At 44.8% G+C, this 14,207-nt stretch overlaps 1 protein-coding gene across 12 annotated transcripts in view; it reads right to left on the bottom strand.

The window, feature by feature from the left end:
* The window catches only part of LOC115113474 (MAP kinase-activating death domain protein-like), an 82,197-nt gene extending 69,078 nt beyond the window's left edge, over window positions 1-13,119 (bottom strand). For all 12 annotated transcript variants that reach the window (XR_010461718.1, XM_065012974.1, XM_065012981.1 and 9 more), the window contains exon 1: window positions 12,813-13,119. The gene's annotated coding sequence lies outside the window, so the exon portion shown is untranslated. The remainder of the gene's footprint in view (window positions 1-12,812) is intronic.
* Window positions 13,120-14,207: the final 1,088 nt, after the last annotated feature.

Here is a 14,207-nt window from a genome sequence, read left to right as displayed (position 1 = left end):
GAGGAGCACTGCCAGAGCCCTGCAAAATGACCTCCAGCAGGCCATATATGTGCATGTGTCTGCTCAAACGGTCAGAAACAGACTCCATGAGGGTGGTATGAGGGCCCGACGTCCACAGGTGGGGGTTGTGCTTACAGCCCAACACCGTGCAGGACGTTTGGCATTTGCCAGAGAACACCAAGATTGGTAAATTTGCCACTGGCGCCCTGTGCTCTTCACAGATGAAAGCAGGTTCACACTGAGCACATGTGACAGACGTGACAGAGTCTGGAGACGCCGTGGAGAAGATTCTGCTGCCTGCAACATCCTCCAGCATGACCGGTTTGGAGGTGGGTCAGTCATGGTGTGGGGTGGCATTTCTTTGGGGGGCCGCACAACCCTCCATGTGCTCGCCAGAGGTAGCCTCACTATCATTAGGCCCTGGGTTCCTCCTAATGCAAGACAAACCTCATGTGGCTGGAGTGTGTCAGCAGTTCCTGCAAGAGGAAGGCATTGATGCTATGGACTGGCCCGCCGTTCCCCAGACCTGAATCCAATTGAGCACATCTGGGACATCATGTCTCGCTCCATCCATCATGTCTCGCTCCATCCACAGACTGTCCAGGAGTTGGCGGATGCTTTAGTCCAGGTCTGGGAGGAGATCCCTCAGGAGACCATCTGCCACCTTTTTTATTTTTTTATTTCACCTTTATTTAACCAGGTAGGCTAGTTGAGAACAAGTTCTCATTTGCAACTGCGACCTGGCCAAGATAAAGCATAGCAGTGTGAACAGACAACACAGAGTTACACATGGAGTAAACAATGGGCAGTCTATATACAATGTGTGCAAAAGGCATGAGGAGGTAGGCGAATAATACAATTTTGCAGATTAACACTGGGGTGATAAATGATCAGATGGTCATGTACAGGTAGATATTGGTGTGCAAAAGAGCAGAAAAGTAAATAAATAAATAATAAAAATAAAAAAACAGTATAAAAACAGTATGGGAATGAGGTAGGTGAAAATGGGTGGGCTATTTACCAATAGACTATGTACAGCTGCAGCGATCGGTTAGCTGCTCGGATAGCTGATGTTTGAAGTTGGTGAGGGAGATAAAAGTCTCCAACTTCAGCGATTTTTGCAGTTCGTTCCAGTCACAGGCAGCAGAGTACTGGAACGAAAGGCGGCCAAATGAGGTGTTGGCTTTAGGGATGATCAGTGAGATACACCTGCTGGAGAGCGTGCTACGGATGGGTGTTGCCATCGTGACCAGTGAACTGAGATAAGGCGGAGCTTTACCTAGCATGGACTTGTAGATGACCTGGAGCCAGTGGGTCTGGCGACGAATATGTAGCGAGGGCCAGCCGACTAGAGCATACAAGTCGCAGTGGTGGGTGGTATAAGGTGCTTTGGTGACAAAACGGATGGCACTATGATAGACTGCATCCAGTTTGCTGAGTAGAGTGTTGGAAGCCATTTAGATGACATCGCCGAAATCGAGGATCGGTAGGATAGTCAGTTTTACTAGGGTAAGCTTGGCGGCGTGAGTGAAGGAGGCTTTGTTGCGGAATAGAAAGCCGACTCTTGATTTGATTTTCGATTGGAGATGTTTGATGTGAGTCTGGAAGGAGAGTTTGCAGTCTAGCCAGACACCTAGGTACTTATAGATGTCCACATATTCAAGGTCGGAACCATCCAGGGTGGTGATGCTAGTCGGGCATGCGGGTGCAGGCAGCGATCTGTTGAAAAGCATGCATTTGGTTTTACTCGCGTTTAAGAGCAGTTGGAGGCCACGGAAGGAGTGCTGTATGGCATTGAAGCTCGTTTGGAGGTTAGATAGCACAGTGTCCAATGACGGGCCGAAAGTATATAGAATGGTGTCGTCTGCGTAGAGGTGGATCAGGGAATCGCCCGCAGCAAGAGCAACATCATTGATAAAAACAGAGAAAAGAGTCGGCCCGAGAATTGAACCCTGTGGCACCCCCATAGAGACTGCCAGAGGACCGGACAGCATGCCCTCCGATTTGACACACTGAACTCTGTCTGCAAAGTAATTGGTGAACCAGGCAAGGCAGTCATCCGAGAAACCGAGGCTATTGAGTCTGCCGATAAGAATATGGTGATTGACAGAGTCGAAAGCCTTGGCGAGGTCGATGAAGACGGCTGCACAGTACTGTCTTTTATCGATGGCGGTTATGATATCGTTTAGTACCTTGAGCGTGGCTGAGGTGCACCCGTGACCGGCTCGGAAACCAGATTGCACAGCGGAGAAGGTACGGTGGGATTCGAGATGGTCAGTGACCTGTTTGTTGACTTGGCTTTCGAAGACCTTAGATAGGCAGGGCAGGATGGATATAGGTCTATAGCAGTTTGGGTCCAGGGTGTCTCCGCCTTTGAAGAGGGGGATGACTGCGGCAGCTTTCAATCCTTGGGGATCTCAGACGATATGAAAGAGAGGTTGAACAGGCTGGTAATAGGGGTTGCGACAATGGCGGCAGATAGTTTCAGAAATAGAGGGTCCAGATTGTCAAGCCCAGCTGATTTGTACGGGTCTAGGTTTTGCAGCTCTTTCAGAACGTCTGCTATCTGGATTTGGGTAAAGGAGAACCTGGAGAGGCTTGGGCGAGGAGCTGCGGGGGGCGGAGCTGTTGGCCGAGGTTGGAGTAGCCAGGCGGAAGGCATGACCAGCCGTTGAGAAGTGCTTATTGAAGCTTTCGATAATCGTGGATTTATCGGTGGAGACCGTGTTACCTAGCCTCAGTGCAGTGGGCAGCTGGGAGGAGGTGCTCTTGTTCTCCATGGACTTCACAGTGTCCCAGAACTTTTTGGAGTTGGAGCTACAGGATGCAAACTTCTGCCTGAAGAAGCTGGCCTTAGCTTTCCTGACTGACTGCGTGTATTGGTTCCTGACTTCCCTGAACAGTTGCATATCACGGGGGCTATTCGATGCTATTGCAGTCCGCCACAGGATGTTTTTGTGCTGGTCGAGGGCAGTCAGGTCTGGAGTGAACCAAGGGCTGTATCTGTTCTTGGTTCTGCATTTTTGAACGGAGCATGCTTATCTAAAATGGTGAGGAAGTTACTTTTAAAGAATGACCAGGCATCCTCAACTGACGGGATGAGGTCAATGTCCTTCCAGGATACCCGGGCCAGGTCGATTAGAAAGGCCTGCTCACAGAAGTGTTTTAGGGAGCGTTTGACAGTGATGAGGGTGGTCGTTTGACTGCGGCTCCGTGGCGGATACAGGCAATGAGGCAGTGATCGCTGAGATCCTGGTTGAAGACAGCGGAGGTGTATTTGGAGGGCCAGTTGGTCAGGATAGCGTCTATGAGGGTGCCCTTGTTTACAGAGTTAGGGTTGTACCTGGTGGGTTCCTTGATGATTTGAGTGAGATTGAGGGCATCTAGCTTAGATTGTAGGACTGCCGGGGTGTTAAGCATATCCCAGTTTAGGTCACCTAACAGAACAAACTCTGAAGCTAGATGGGGGGCGATCAATTCACAAATGGTGTCCAGGGCACAGCTGGGAGCTGAGGGTGGTCGGTAGCAGGCGGCAACAGTGAGAGACTTATTTCTGGAGAGGGTAATTTTCAAAATTAGTAGTTCGAACTGTTTGGGTATGGACCTGGAAAGTATGACATTACTTTGCAGGCTATCTCTGCAGTAAACTGCAACTCCGCCCCCTTTGGTAGTTCTATCTTGACGGAAGATGTTATAATTGGGTATGGAAATCTCTGAATTTTTGGTGGCCTTCCTGAGCCAGGATTCAGACACGGCAAGGACATCAGGGTTAGCAGAGTGTGCTAAAGCAGTGAGTAAAACAAACTTAGGGAGGAGGCTTCTGATGTTGACATGCATAAAACCAAGGCTTTTTCGATCACAGAAGTCAACAAATGAGGGTACCTGGGGACATGCAGGGCCTGGGTTTACCTCCACATCACCCGCGGAACAGAGGAGTAGTATGAGGGTGCGGCTAAAGGCTATCAAAACTGGTCGCCTAGAGCGTTGGGGGCAGAGGATAAGAGGAGCAGGTTTCTGGGCATGGTAGAATATATTCAGGGCATAATGCGCAGACAGGGGTATGGTGGGGTGCGGGTACAGCGGAGGTAAGCCCAGGCACTGGGTGATGATGAGACAGGTTGTATCTCTGGACATGCTGGTTGTAATGGGTGAGGTCACTGCATGTGTGGGAGGTGGGACAAAGGAGGTAACAGGGGTATGCAGAGTGGGTCTAGGGGCTCCATTGTGAACTAAAACAATTATAACTAACCTGAACAACAGTATACAAGGCATATTGACATCTGAGAGAGACATACAGCGAGGCATACAGTAATCACAGGTGTTGAATTTGGAAAGCTAGCTAAAAACAGTAGGCGAGGCTAATCCGCTAGCACAACAAACAGCAGGTAAAATGGCGTTGACTAGGCAACGGGGCCGACAGGTAAGACAAACAAGCAGAAAGGAGTACCGTGATTAATGGACAGTCCAGCGTGCGTCAGCTATGTAGCCAAGAGATCAGTGTCCAGGGGCAGCGGTGGATGGGCAGGGGGCTGGGCTGGCGAGTGTTATCCAGTTTTTTTTTTTAAACTAACAATGACTAACTAGCTTGTAGCTAGTTAGCTGGTTAGCGTCTGGAGGTTCTTGAGTGTGTCATAAAAATAAAAATAAGAGTAAAAGTAACAGCGATTCCGTATCACATTGGGTGAGGCAGGTTTCCGGAAGGTATAAACAAATTAAAAATCAAAAAGAGATAGAAAGTACATGGGGTCAGAGAGTGATTGGGACGCGGTGGTTCAGACGGTTAGCAGGCCTGTGCTAACAAGCTAACAGTTCGTAGGCCCGAGCTAGACAAGGTAGCAGTTAGCGGACCGGAGCTTGACAAGCTAGCCGTTAGCAGGCCGAATTAGCAAGCAGGGAGATAGCGAGGGCTAGAGAGTTAACCTTTGGGGACGTCGCGATGGGGTGAGTCTGTTTATTCCTCTTCATGCGGTGAGCTGGAGATACAGCGATTCAGAAAGCTCGCGGGCCTTGGCCAGCAGATGGATCTTTGGCGATGTTGCAGCGGAAAAGCCTGTTGAAACCCCCTCGGACGATTATGTCGGCGGACCAGTCGTGATGGATCGGCGGGGCTCCGTGTCGGCAGTAGAGGGTCAGTAGAGGGTCCAGGCCAATTGGCAAATTAGGTATTTTTGGACCTCTTCAGCAAGTCGGGAGATGGGCTTAGCTCGAGGCTAGCTCCAGGCTAACTGGTGCTTGCTCTGGGACAGAGACGTTAGCCAGGAGTAGCCACTCGGATTGCAGCTAGCTATTTACGATGATCCGGTATAAAGGTTCAGAGCTTGCGGTAGGAATCCGGAGATGTGGTAGAGAAAAAGCAGTCTGATATGCTTTGGGTAGATGTCGCGCTGGTGTCCTAGTTAGCGTTGAAGACCGCTAGCAGTGGCTAGCTAGTAGCTAGTTAGCGGCTAGCTTCTGATGAGGGTTCAGATTCTAAAGTATAGAAAAAGCAGACCCGTACCACATTGGGGGATGCGGGTTGCAGGAGAGTATATTCAGCCTGTAGTTGGAAAGAGATTAAAATATGTACGAAATATATACAGAAAAAAAAACGAGGAAAAAAACTATATTTACACTATACAGGACGGGACAAGACAAAACACACGTCCGACTGCTACGCCATCTTGCCCAGGCGTTGTAGAGAGGTCATACAGGCACGTGGAGGCCACACACACTACTGAGCCTCATTTTGACTTGTTTTAAGGACATTACATCAAAGTTGGATCAGCCTGTAGTGTGGTTTTCCACTTTAATTTTGAGTGTGACTCCAAATCCAGACCTCCATGGGTTGATAAATTTGACTTCCATTGATAATTGTGTGATTTTGTTGTCAGCACATTCAACTATGTAAAGAAAAAAGTATTTAATAAGAATATTTCATTCATTCAGATCTAGGATGTGTTATTTTAGTGTTCCCTTTATTTTTTTGAGCAGTGTACATATATGCACACACACACAGAGAGAGAACAAAATTCCTATAGTTACAGTTCCTATAAGTAAATCAGTCAATTGAAATAAATTCATTAGGCACTAATCTATGGATTTTATATGACTGGGCAGGGTCGCAGCCATGGATGGGCATAGCCCCACCAACCTGTGAGACAGGCCCAGCCAATCAGAATTAGTTTTCCCTCACAAAAGGGCTTCATTACAGACATAAATAATCCTCAGCACTCCCCACTCAGACGACCCCACAGGTGAAGAAGCCGTATGTGAAGGTCCTGGGCTGGCGTAGTTACATGTGGTCTGCGGTTGAGAGGCCGGTTGGACATACTGCCAAATTATCTAAAATAATGTTGAGTGGTTAATTGGTAGAGAAATTAACATTAAATTATTTGGCATCATCTCTGGTAGACATTGCTGCAGTCAGCATGCCAATTGCACGCTCCCTCAAAACTTAAGACATCTGTGGCATTGTGTTATGTGACAAAACCACACATTTTAGAGTGGCCTTTTATTGTCTCCAGCATAAGGTGCACCCGTGTAATGATCCTATTGTTTAATCGGCTTCTTGATATGCCGCACCGGTCAGGTGGATGTATTATCTTGGCAAATGAGTAATGCTCACTAACAGAGATGTCAACAAATTTGTGCATAAAATTTGAGAGAAATAAGCTTTTTGTGCATATGGTACATTTCGGGGATCTTTATTTCAGCTCATACAACCAAGACTTTACATGTTGCATTTAGATTTTTGTTCAGTGTATATAAAAATAAATCGATATTTGGAGTCAAAGTATCAATATAAATTAGTACAAAATAATATTGTGATATGTAACTATGAATCCCCACCCCCCCATCACTAGCAAATTCTGTTTGGAATTGCCACATAGCTAAACTGATAAAGAAATGTCCTTTTGATTGGAAAATGTATTGTCTTATGTTTACAGTTAGGGCCTAGCTGGGCCGGTCATTTCTGTCCAACATACAGCAAAACATTTGTAACTGCCACCTTCAGTATTGCCACATTAATGACAACACCAGAGTTTTTACATCTGGCCAGCATCAACATACAAAGCTGACAACATACACAATTTCCCCACCAAAACCAACAACCCTTCTTCACTAAGCAGTGTACGTCACTGTGTACACTATGCGTTGCATGCCAGGTTTCAATAGCTGCACAATTTTAACATTGTGACATATTGAAATAGAGTTATTGAAAATACACATTTTAGGGTAGGGGTATCAGAGCTAGAGCTCCAGGTCAAAGTTTACCAATGCAACAGCAACACTGGCAAAAACGCAAGATACACTGTAAACCTCTCAGCTGCCTCATCTGACAAGAGGTGAGACCTGGGTCAAGCAATCAAAGCCTTCCTTTCTCGGAGAGCAGGCTAGCGTAATGACTGAGCCATGTGGGAGAAAGCAGACCCCCACAAATCGAATCATCTTCACAGGCTAAATAATGCCACAGGTTAAGGCAACAGCTGAATCTGGTCAGAGCGGTCTACTCTGCAGGAGGCACTGACTGGTTATGTAAGCATTGGGGGGGGGGGGATATGATTCACACAACATGCAAACCAACTATTACCAGTAACACTGAACTGCAACCAAGATGGAAAGGATGTAACCTATTGCAGTGGCCTCACATTTTTAAAATAGCCAGATTGTCCCTTTATTAGACAACATCTTGATAGTTTTGCTGAGAACAAACTAAAACTGCGGAAAGACACCTAGAAACATTAAAACATAGGTACACAAAAGTGCTGTACAGTTGGGAATATTCTGAAGTACTGCATTTTCACCATTCACTGGAAATTGGTGCCCTTGATGGTGTTTCAAAACATGAAAATGACTCCATCACACCAGCTGGCTGGCCATGGTCTCAAAGTAAATAAACAAATGTGGCTCTCTCTCTCTCTTGGTCCCTAAAGGGACAGATCTTGATGTTGTGGCTAGTGTGTCAGGATTCAGACATAGGCCTAATATAGTTTAAAAAAGGTTAAATTAAAAAAACATTTTTAATATTATGCCTTTATCAAATGAAGAAGACACCGACTAGTACAAGCAAAACTGCTTGAGTAGTACTCATGAAAGTATTTAAGCTATAGGCTTGAGCTTCTTTCTCATTCTTGCAATGTCATCATAATTTGCCTGACGTGCAACTGCAGCTAGACAGTTCAAGACCGTGTCCTTTGCTCCAGCCTGCCTTCGCCGTCGTTGACAGAACTGCGGGACAGCAGTGCCCGACAGGCGGGGGCCAAATACACCTTCTACTGGTGTCCTAGCTATTGTTAGCACTCAGTGTCCTTCACTGAACACCTGCCCTCGTCTTTGATAACAGAACTGCGGGAAACAGTGCCAGACAGGCGGGAGTGACGTACAGTCTACCGGTGTGCTATCTAGCGACCTTTCCCACCTGCTGTGTAGAGGAGTCCTAGCTAGCTAGAGGGCTCACACAGTGTCCTTCGCTCCTGCCTGCCGAACACCTGCCCTCGCCATCGTTAACAAAACTGCCGGAAAGCTGTGCCCAATCAGGGATGCAAACTGGTGAGGGCCCAAAACGGTGACACTTTTTCTTCTTCACTGAAACATGCAAAAAAAAAGCCCTAGCTAATTAAACAACAAAGCATATGCTCTACATGCTCTGTCCGTGTGTGTAAAATAAAAAGTGGTTCATGTGAACCTAACTCACAGCTGAAACATTTAAAGGAAGCAATCCAATGTTATTTGTTGCCTAGACTTTACTGCACATGACACTAAAGTCTTGAGAAAAAACATTACACTAATATTGCAGTTAGCCATGACAGCCTTTATAATAGAATGCTTATGACCATACACATCTAAATATTGCACTTGGAGAAAACTTCTTAAAGTTGAAATAGAAACAAACAGGCATTCTATTTTGCTCTATTATAGTGGCAACTATAGTAGACATCGATTAAGTGCACAAGGCTACATGTGTGCAAAAAAATAGCGTTCACACAGTAAAAAATGGAATACTCCCCCCTCACTCCAACCAGACCCAGCTCCAGCTACACTTGATCCCTGAATCCACTTGTTGCGACTCTAGGGGACTCTAGGGGCAGTATTTTCATTTTTGGGAGAAAAAAACATTCCCGTTTTAAAAGGGATATTTTGTCAGGACAAGATACTAGAATATGCATATAATTGACAGCTTTGGATAGAAAACACTCTAATGTTTCCAAAACTGTAAAGATATTGTCTGTGAGTATAACAGAACTGATGTTGCAGCCTGAGAAAAATCCAATCCAGAAGTGCCCCATATTTTGAAAGCGCTGCGTTCCAATGAGTCCCTATTGAGCTGTGAATGTGCTATCAACCAGCTTACGCTTTCTACGTATTCCCCAAGGTGTCTACAGCATTGTGACGTAGTTTTACGCATTTATGTTGAAGAATAGCCGTAGGCGGCTACATTGCGTAAGTGGTCACCTGATGGCTCCCAGGGTGACTCTCGCGTAAAATACAGAGGTAGCCATTACTCCAATCGGTCCTACTGAAAAACGAATTGTCCCGACAGATATATTATCGAATAGATATTAGAAAAACACCTTGAGGATTGATTATAAACAACGTTTGCCATGTTTCTGTCGATATTATGGAGCTAATTTGGAATATTTTTAGGCGATTCTGTGACTGCAATTTCCGGGCGATTTTTCAGCCAAACATGAAGAACAAACGGAGCTATTTCGCCTACAAAAATAATATTTTGGGAAAAAATGAACTTTGGCTATCTACCTGGGAGTCTCGTGAGTGAAAACATCCGAAGTTCATCAAAGGTAAACGATTTAATTTGATTGCTTTTCTGATTTTCGTGACAAGGTTGCCTGCTGCTAGCAAGGCATAATGCTATGCTAGTCTATGATAAACTTACACAAATGCTTGTCTAGCTTTGGCTGTAAAGCATATTTTGAAAATCTGAGATGACAGGGTGATTAACAGAAGGCTAAGCTGTGTTCCAATATATTTCACTTGTGATTTTCATGAATAGGAAGATTTTCTAGGAAGATTTATGTCCGTTGCGTTATGCTAATTAGTGTCAGGCGATGATTACGCTCCCGGACCCGGGATGGGGAGTCACAAGAAATTACAAGCAACGCCTCATTTTCACCTAATTCTCTCATCCTGAAAATGAACCACAATATTATTGTAGAGGGAAAACATTAGTTCACAGATAGTAGTTAGTTAGCGAGTTTGCTAGTCAACATTTTACAGATTGCCAGGGTCCAGTAAGCAACTAAGGCGTTATAACTTGAGGAACAGCAAGGAGTCGTAACGTTATACCAGTTAATACTATAGCGAATTGGTTAGGTTACTTATGTTAGCTCATCTGATGTTGTAACATTAGCTAGCTAACATTAGCTGCCTGACTTTATTAGCCAGCTAATTTTCACACCATAAACTCAATTATTTGATCAGTGAAGTTGCTCAACATTTCTCTGGCAAGCTAACGGAGAATTCGATCCAGCTAACGTAAACTAACCCCATTCCGTACAAATGTGCGCAACCGCAACATTCAAACGAGGCTACAAAGAAAACTAATGGGACTGTAGCGACTGTGTTGACGTCAAACTCGGGGGTGTGAACTAGGTTTCTATTCAAGCGTTGATCGACATGGTAATGGCTCTATATTATTGGAGAAAAGTTTCAAAAACGGACCCTCCGTTACATCGTGGCGTGTCATGTCGTAACGTACAGCACGCATAAAGCAACTATTTCTGTCTTACAATCTCGCTCCACCCGGTTAGCACTTCTCTAAACCTTTAAAAACAAGAAGTGGACAGTGACGGGGGTAAGGGGGGATTCCTAGTCATTTTTTGCGTCATCATTGCATGCGGTCATCATTCTCAAAGCCGCTGTTTACTTCTAAGATCACTTTAGCACCGCCCTAAAAACCTTATTCAAAATCGACACAAACCTTCAAATAGGTATGTAATGACACATTATATAAACTCTTTACAGTGTTTTATTTACATTTTAGAGGCAATAAGGTGATAAGTTGTACAGATCAGGTGAAGAAAAGCAATTTTCCCACACGCGATCTCTCCTTCTCACTATCACGCATTAGTTTTGCTTCCCCACCCGCCACTTTTAAAAAGACCCGACGGGGCTCATTGCCTGCTTGAATTATGCAGAAACTGACAGTGTTTAGGTCATGTAATTGATTCTGTTAGAATGGGGAGAAATTGTGCTTTACAATGGTATTGACATTACAGTTGATCTGGAAGTATTACGTTTTTGGGGCGTTAAAATAAGGGCAATTGTACTGACCAAGGCGATGTACGAGTTTACGCAAGTTTACGTTAGCAGGATAGTTAACAATGCTAACAATACTTGTTCCACCACACCTTCTCCCTCACCTCAAACCTTCCAAATGCCAGTTGTTTTTCAGTTACAGCTCATGAAGTACGCTTCATCACCTTCTCACCCCTGTCTCCATGGACAGACTTTACACCTACTTCTTCGTTTTCATTCAGGGGACGTGCTACTGTAAATGGTAAACTGCCGTCCTACTCTCTGCTGTCTCTCCAGAGCACGCGCTGATGCTGTAACAAGCAAATTGGTTGTCTCTTCTCTCTTCAGTCGCATGCTGCATTCTGCTCTTATGTGAACGATTGTCTGAGCCTTGGATACAGACAATATTGCTACAAACGCACATCACTCGTCGTATCTACTCCCGATTTTGGATTCTAAACGGCGAATTCCGCCAAAAGGTGACTAGTTTGCATCCCTGCCGACAGGCGGGGGCAATGGACACCATCTACCTAGTGATGCTACATTTGATACAGGAGCTCAGAGGCACACGTCGAAATCGGCAAGTGTACTTCAAAGCAGGGTGCCGATGTCTGTATCAATTTATCAGAAGCATGTGATCAATGACATCCGAAGCTTTGTTTTGTTGAACAACCACCTGATCGGTTTGGCAGAAGACAAAAAGGCTACGTTGCACACACGCTACAGGATGTGGGACGTCATCTATAATAATTTGGCTGCTCTAAATTATTTTGACCAGCAGGTGCCAATAGTAAGCGTGTTGGTCAAAGACTCGAGTAATGGACCTATTTGAAAGAATTGAGTGAAAAGCCTCAATGCTTCAGGAAGCTTAGTTTCCCGTCACTAGCTAAGGATTGTTGCCCCCTCACTTCTTCCGTGGGGTTTATCAGCGGTTGGCATCCAATGTTATGGTGCATTACCGCCACCTACTGTACTTAAGCCCCCCCCACTCCCGCCTGTGTACCAGCTTAAAAACGGACCAATAGAAGTATACAGAGGGGGTTCCTGCTAATGCAGGAACGCCCCAAATTGCGGGTCGTAATGGCGCCCTTCTCGGCAAGCTACACATAGCCTGATTTGCTGGCTCGATAGAGCTAAACTATGACACTACCTCACCTTGTCTTGACGGAATAAGGAAAACAGTGGTGAAGGTGACTTAAATTATGTGAAACGGAAAAGTTACCTCCAAATGGTTGACAAGTCCCGTGTTTAATTACAACAAGGACGTGGATATTATATCTACAACGACCCGCATGTAATTGTTGTTCCAGTGTTAAGCACCATCTATATTCAGCGTCCTTCGGGACAGGTACAGAGCAAACTCAACTCCATCACGTATACGTACGTCACGAGTGCATTAGCTAACAGCTACCGTAAGTGGCTAGCTATCGTAAGTAGCGGACTGTCTATCTTTAAGTTTGTTTACCATGGCAAGTAACATAATATTTGGTCGATCTGTACTCAATGACGTTGTCACATTTGTGATGGTTGTGAAATGATCAACCAAGATGCGAATTGAAAATGCAACAACATCTTACCTAGCAGTGTTAGCTAGGTGGCTAGCAATACTCGCTAGCTGTCGTCGACGTCGGCCTGGTATGTTGTTGGTGGTAGAAAGAAAGCCAGTGAGGAGATGAATTGAGACGTATTTCAAATAGCGAGATGTAATACGTATCCTGGATCCATTTTCCAGAGATGGCGATTCAACAGCTCTTGAATGTGTATTTGTAAATCTACGCCTAATTTTAGGCTGTGAAATGCTAGTTTGCTTGCATACGTATGATTATTCGTATAAAACCCGTCTTCATAACATTTCCTCCAGATCATCTGCAGGGACAGGAGTTCCGCAGGTGGGGGCAGACTGAATTTGCGGTTTGTCTTCAAAATAAAAGTCCCTCATTGAAAGTGATGCAAACGGACACAGTTGAATCATAACATGTCATATGTGGACAATATAATGTTAAACAAGGTGGGCATGTTATATACATTTAACAATCAGTTGAAATCGCACAGTGGGTGTATTAGACTTCATAATTGCATTGGGGGCATACTTATCTGTACAGCCTTAACTATGGCTTGTGGTTCAATCACATGGGGTATCAGTCCACTCAGTGACACCCACAGAACAACTGTGAATAGTTTATTAGTATCATAGCTCTTATTGTAGGACTTTGACTGTGGGCTTAGTCAGCCTACTGTATATTTATATTCATAATCATATTGCACTGTACAGTCTTACCTATGGATTGTGGATCAATGAAATGGGGTATCAGTCTGCTCAGTGACACCCAGGGCCACATACACTGCTCAAAAAAATAAAGGGTACACTTAAACAACACAATTTTATTTTTTTATTTTTTATTTCACCTTTATTTAACCAGGTAGGCTAGTTGAGAACAAGTTCTCATTTGCAACTGCGACCTGGCCAAGATAAAGCATAGCAGTGTGAACAGACAACAGAGTTACACATGGAGTAAACAATTAACAAGTCAATAACACAGTAGAAAAAAAGGGGGAGTCTATATACAATGTGTGCAAAAGGCATGAGGAGGTAGGCGAATAATTACAATTTTGCAGATTAACACTGGAGTGATAAATGATCAGATGGTCATGTACAGGTAGAGATATTGGTGTGCAAAAGAGCAGAAAAGTAAATAAATAAGAACAGTATAAAAACAGTATGGGAATGAGGTAGGTGAAAATGGGTGGGCTATTTACCGATAGACTATGTACAGCTGCAGCGATCGGTTAGCTGCTCAGATAGCAGATGTTTGAAGTTGGTGAGGGAGATAAAAGTCTCCAACTTCAGCGATTTTTGCAATTCGTTCCAGTCACAGGCAGCAGAGAACTGGAACGAAAGGCGGCCAAATGAGGTGTTGGCTTTAGGGATGATCAATGAGATACACCTGCTGGAGCGCGTGCTACGGATGGGT

This window comes from Oncorhynchus nerka, linkage group LG28 (assembly GCF_034236695.1).
Source record: "Oncorhynchus nerka isolate Pitt River linkage group LG28, Oner_Uvic_2.0, whole genome shotgun sequence".
Lineage (NCBI taxonomy): Eukaryota > Metazoa > Chordata > Actinopteri > Salmoniformes > Salmonidae > Oncorhynchus > Oncorhynchus nerka.
The sequence above is the reverse complement of the archived record's forward strand: the minus strand, read 5'-3'. Positions and strand labels throughout refer to the sequence as shown.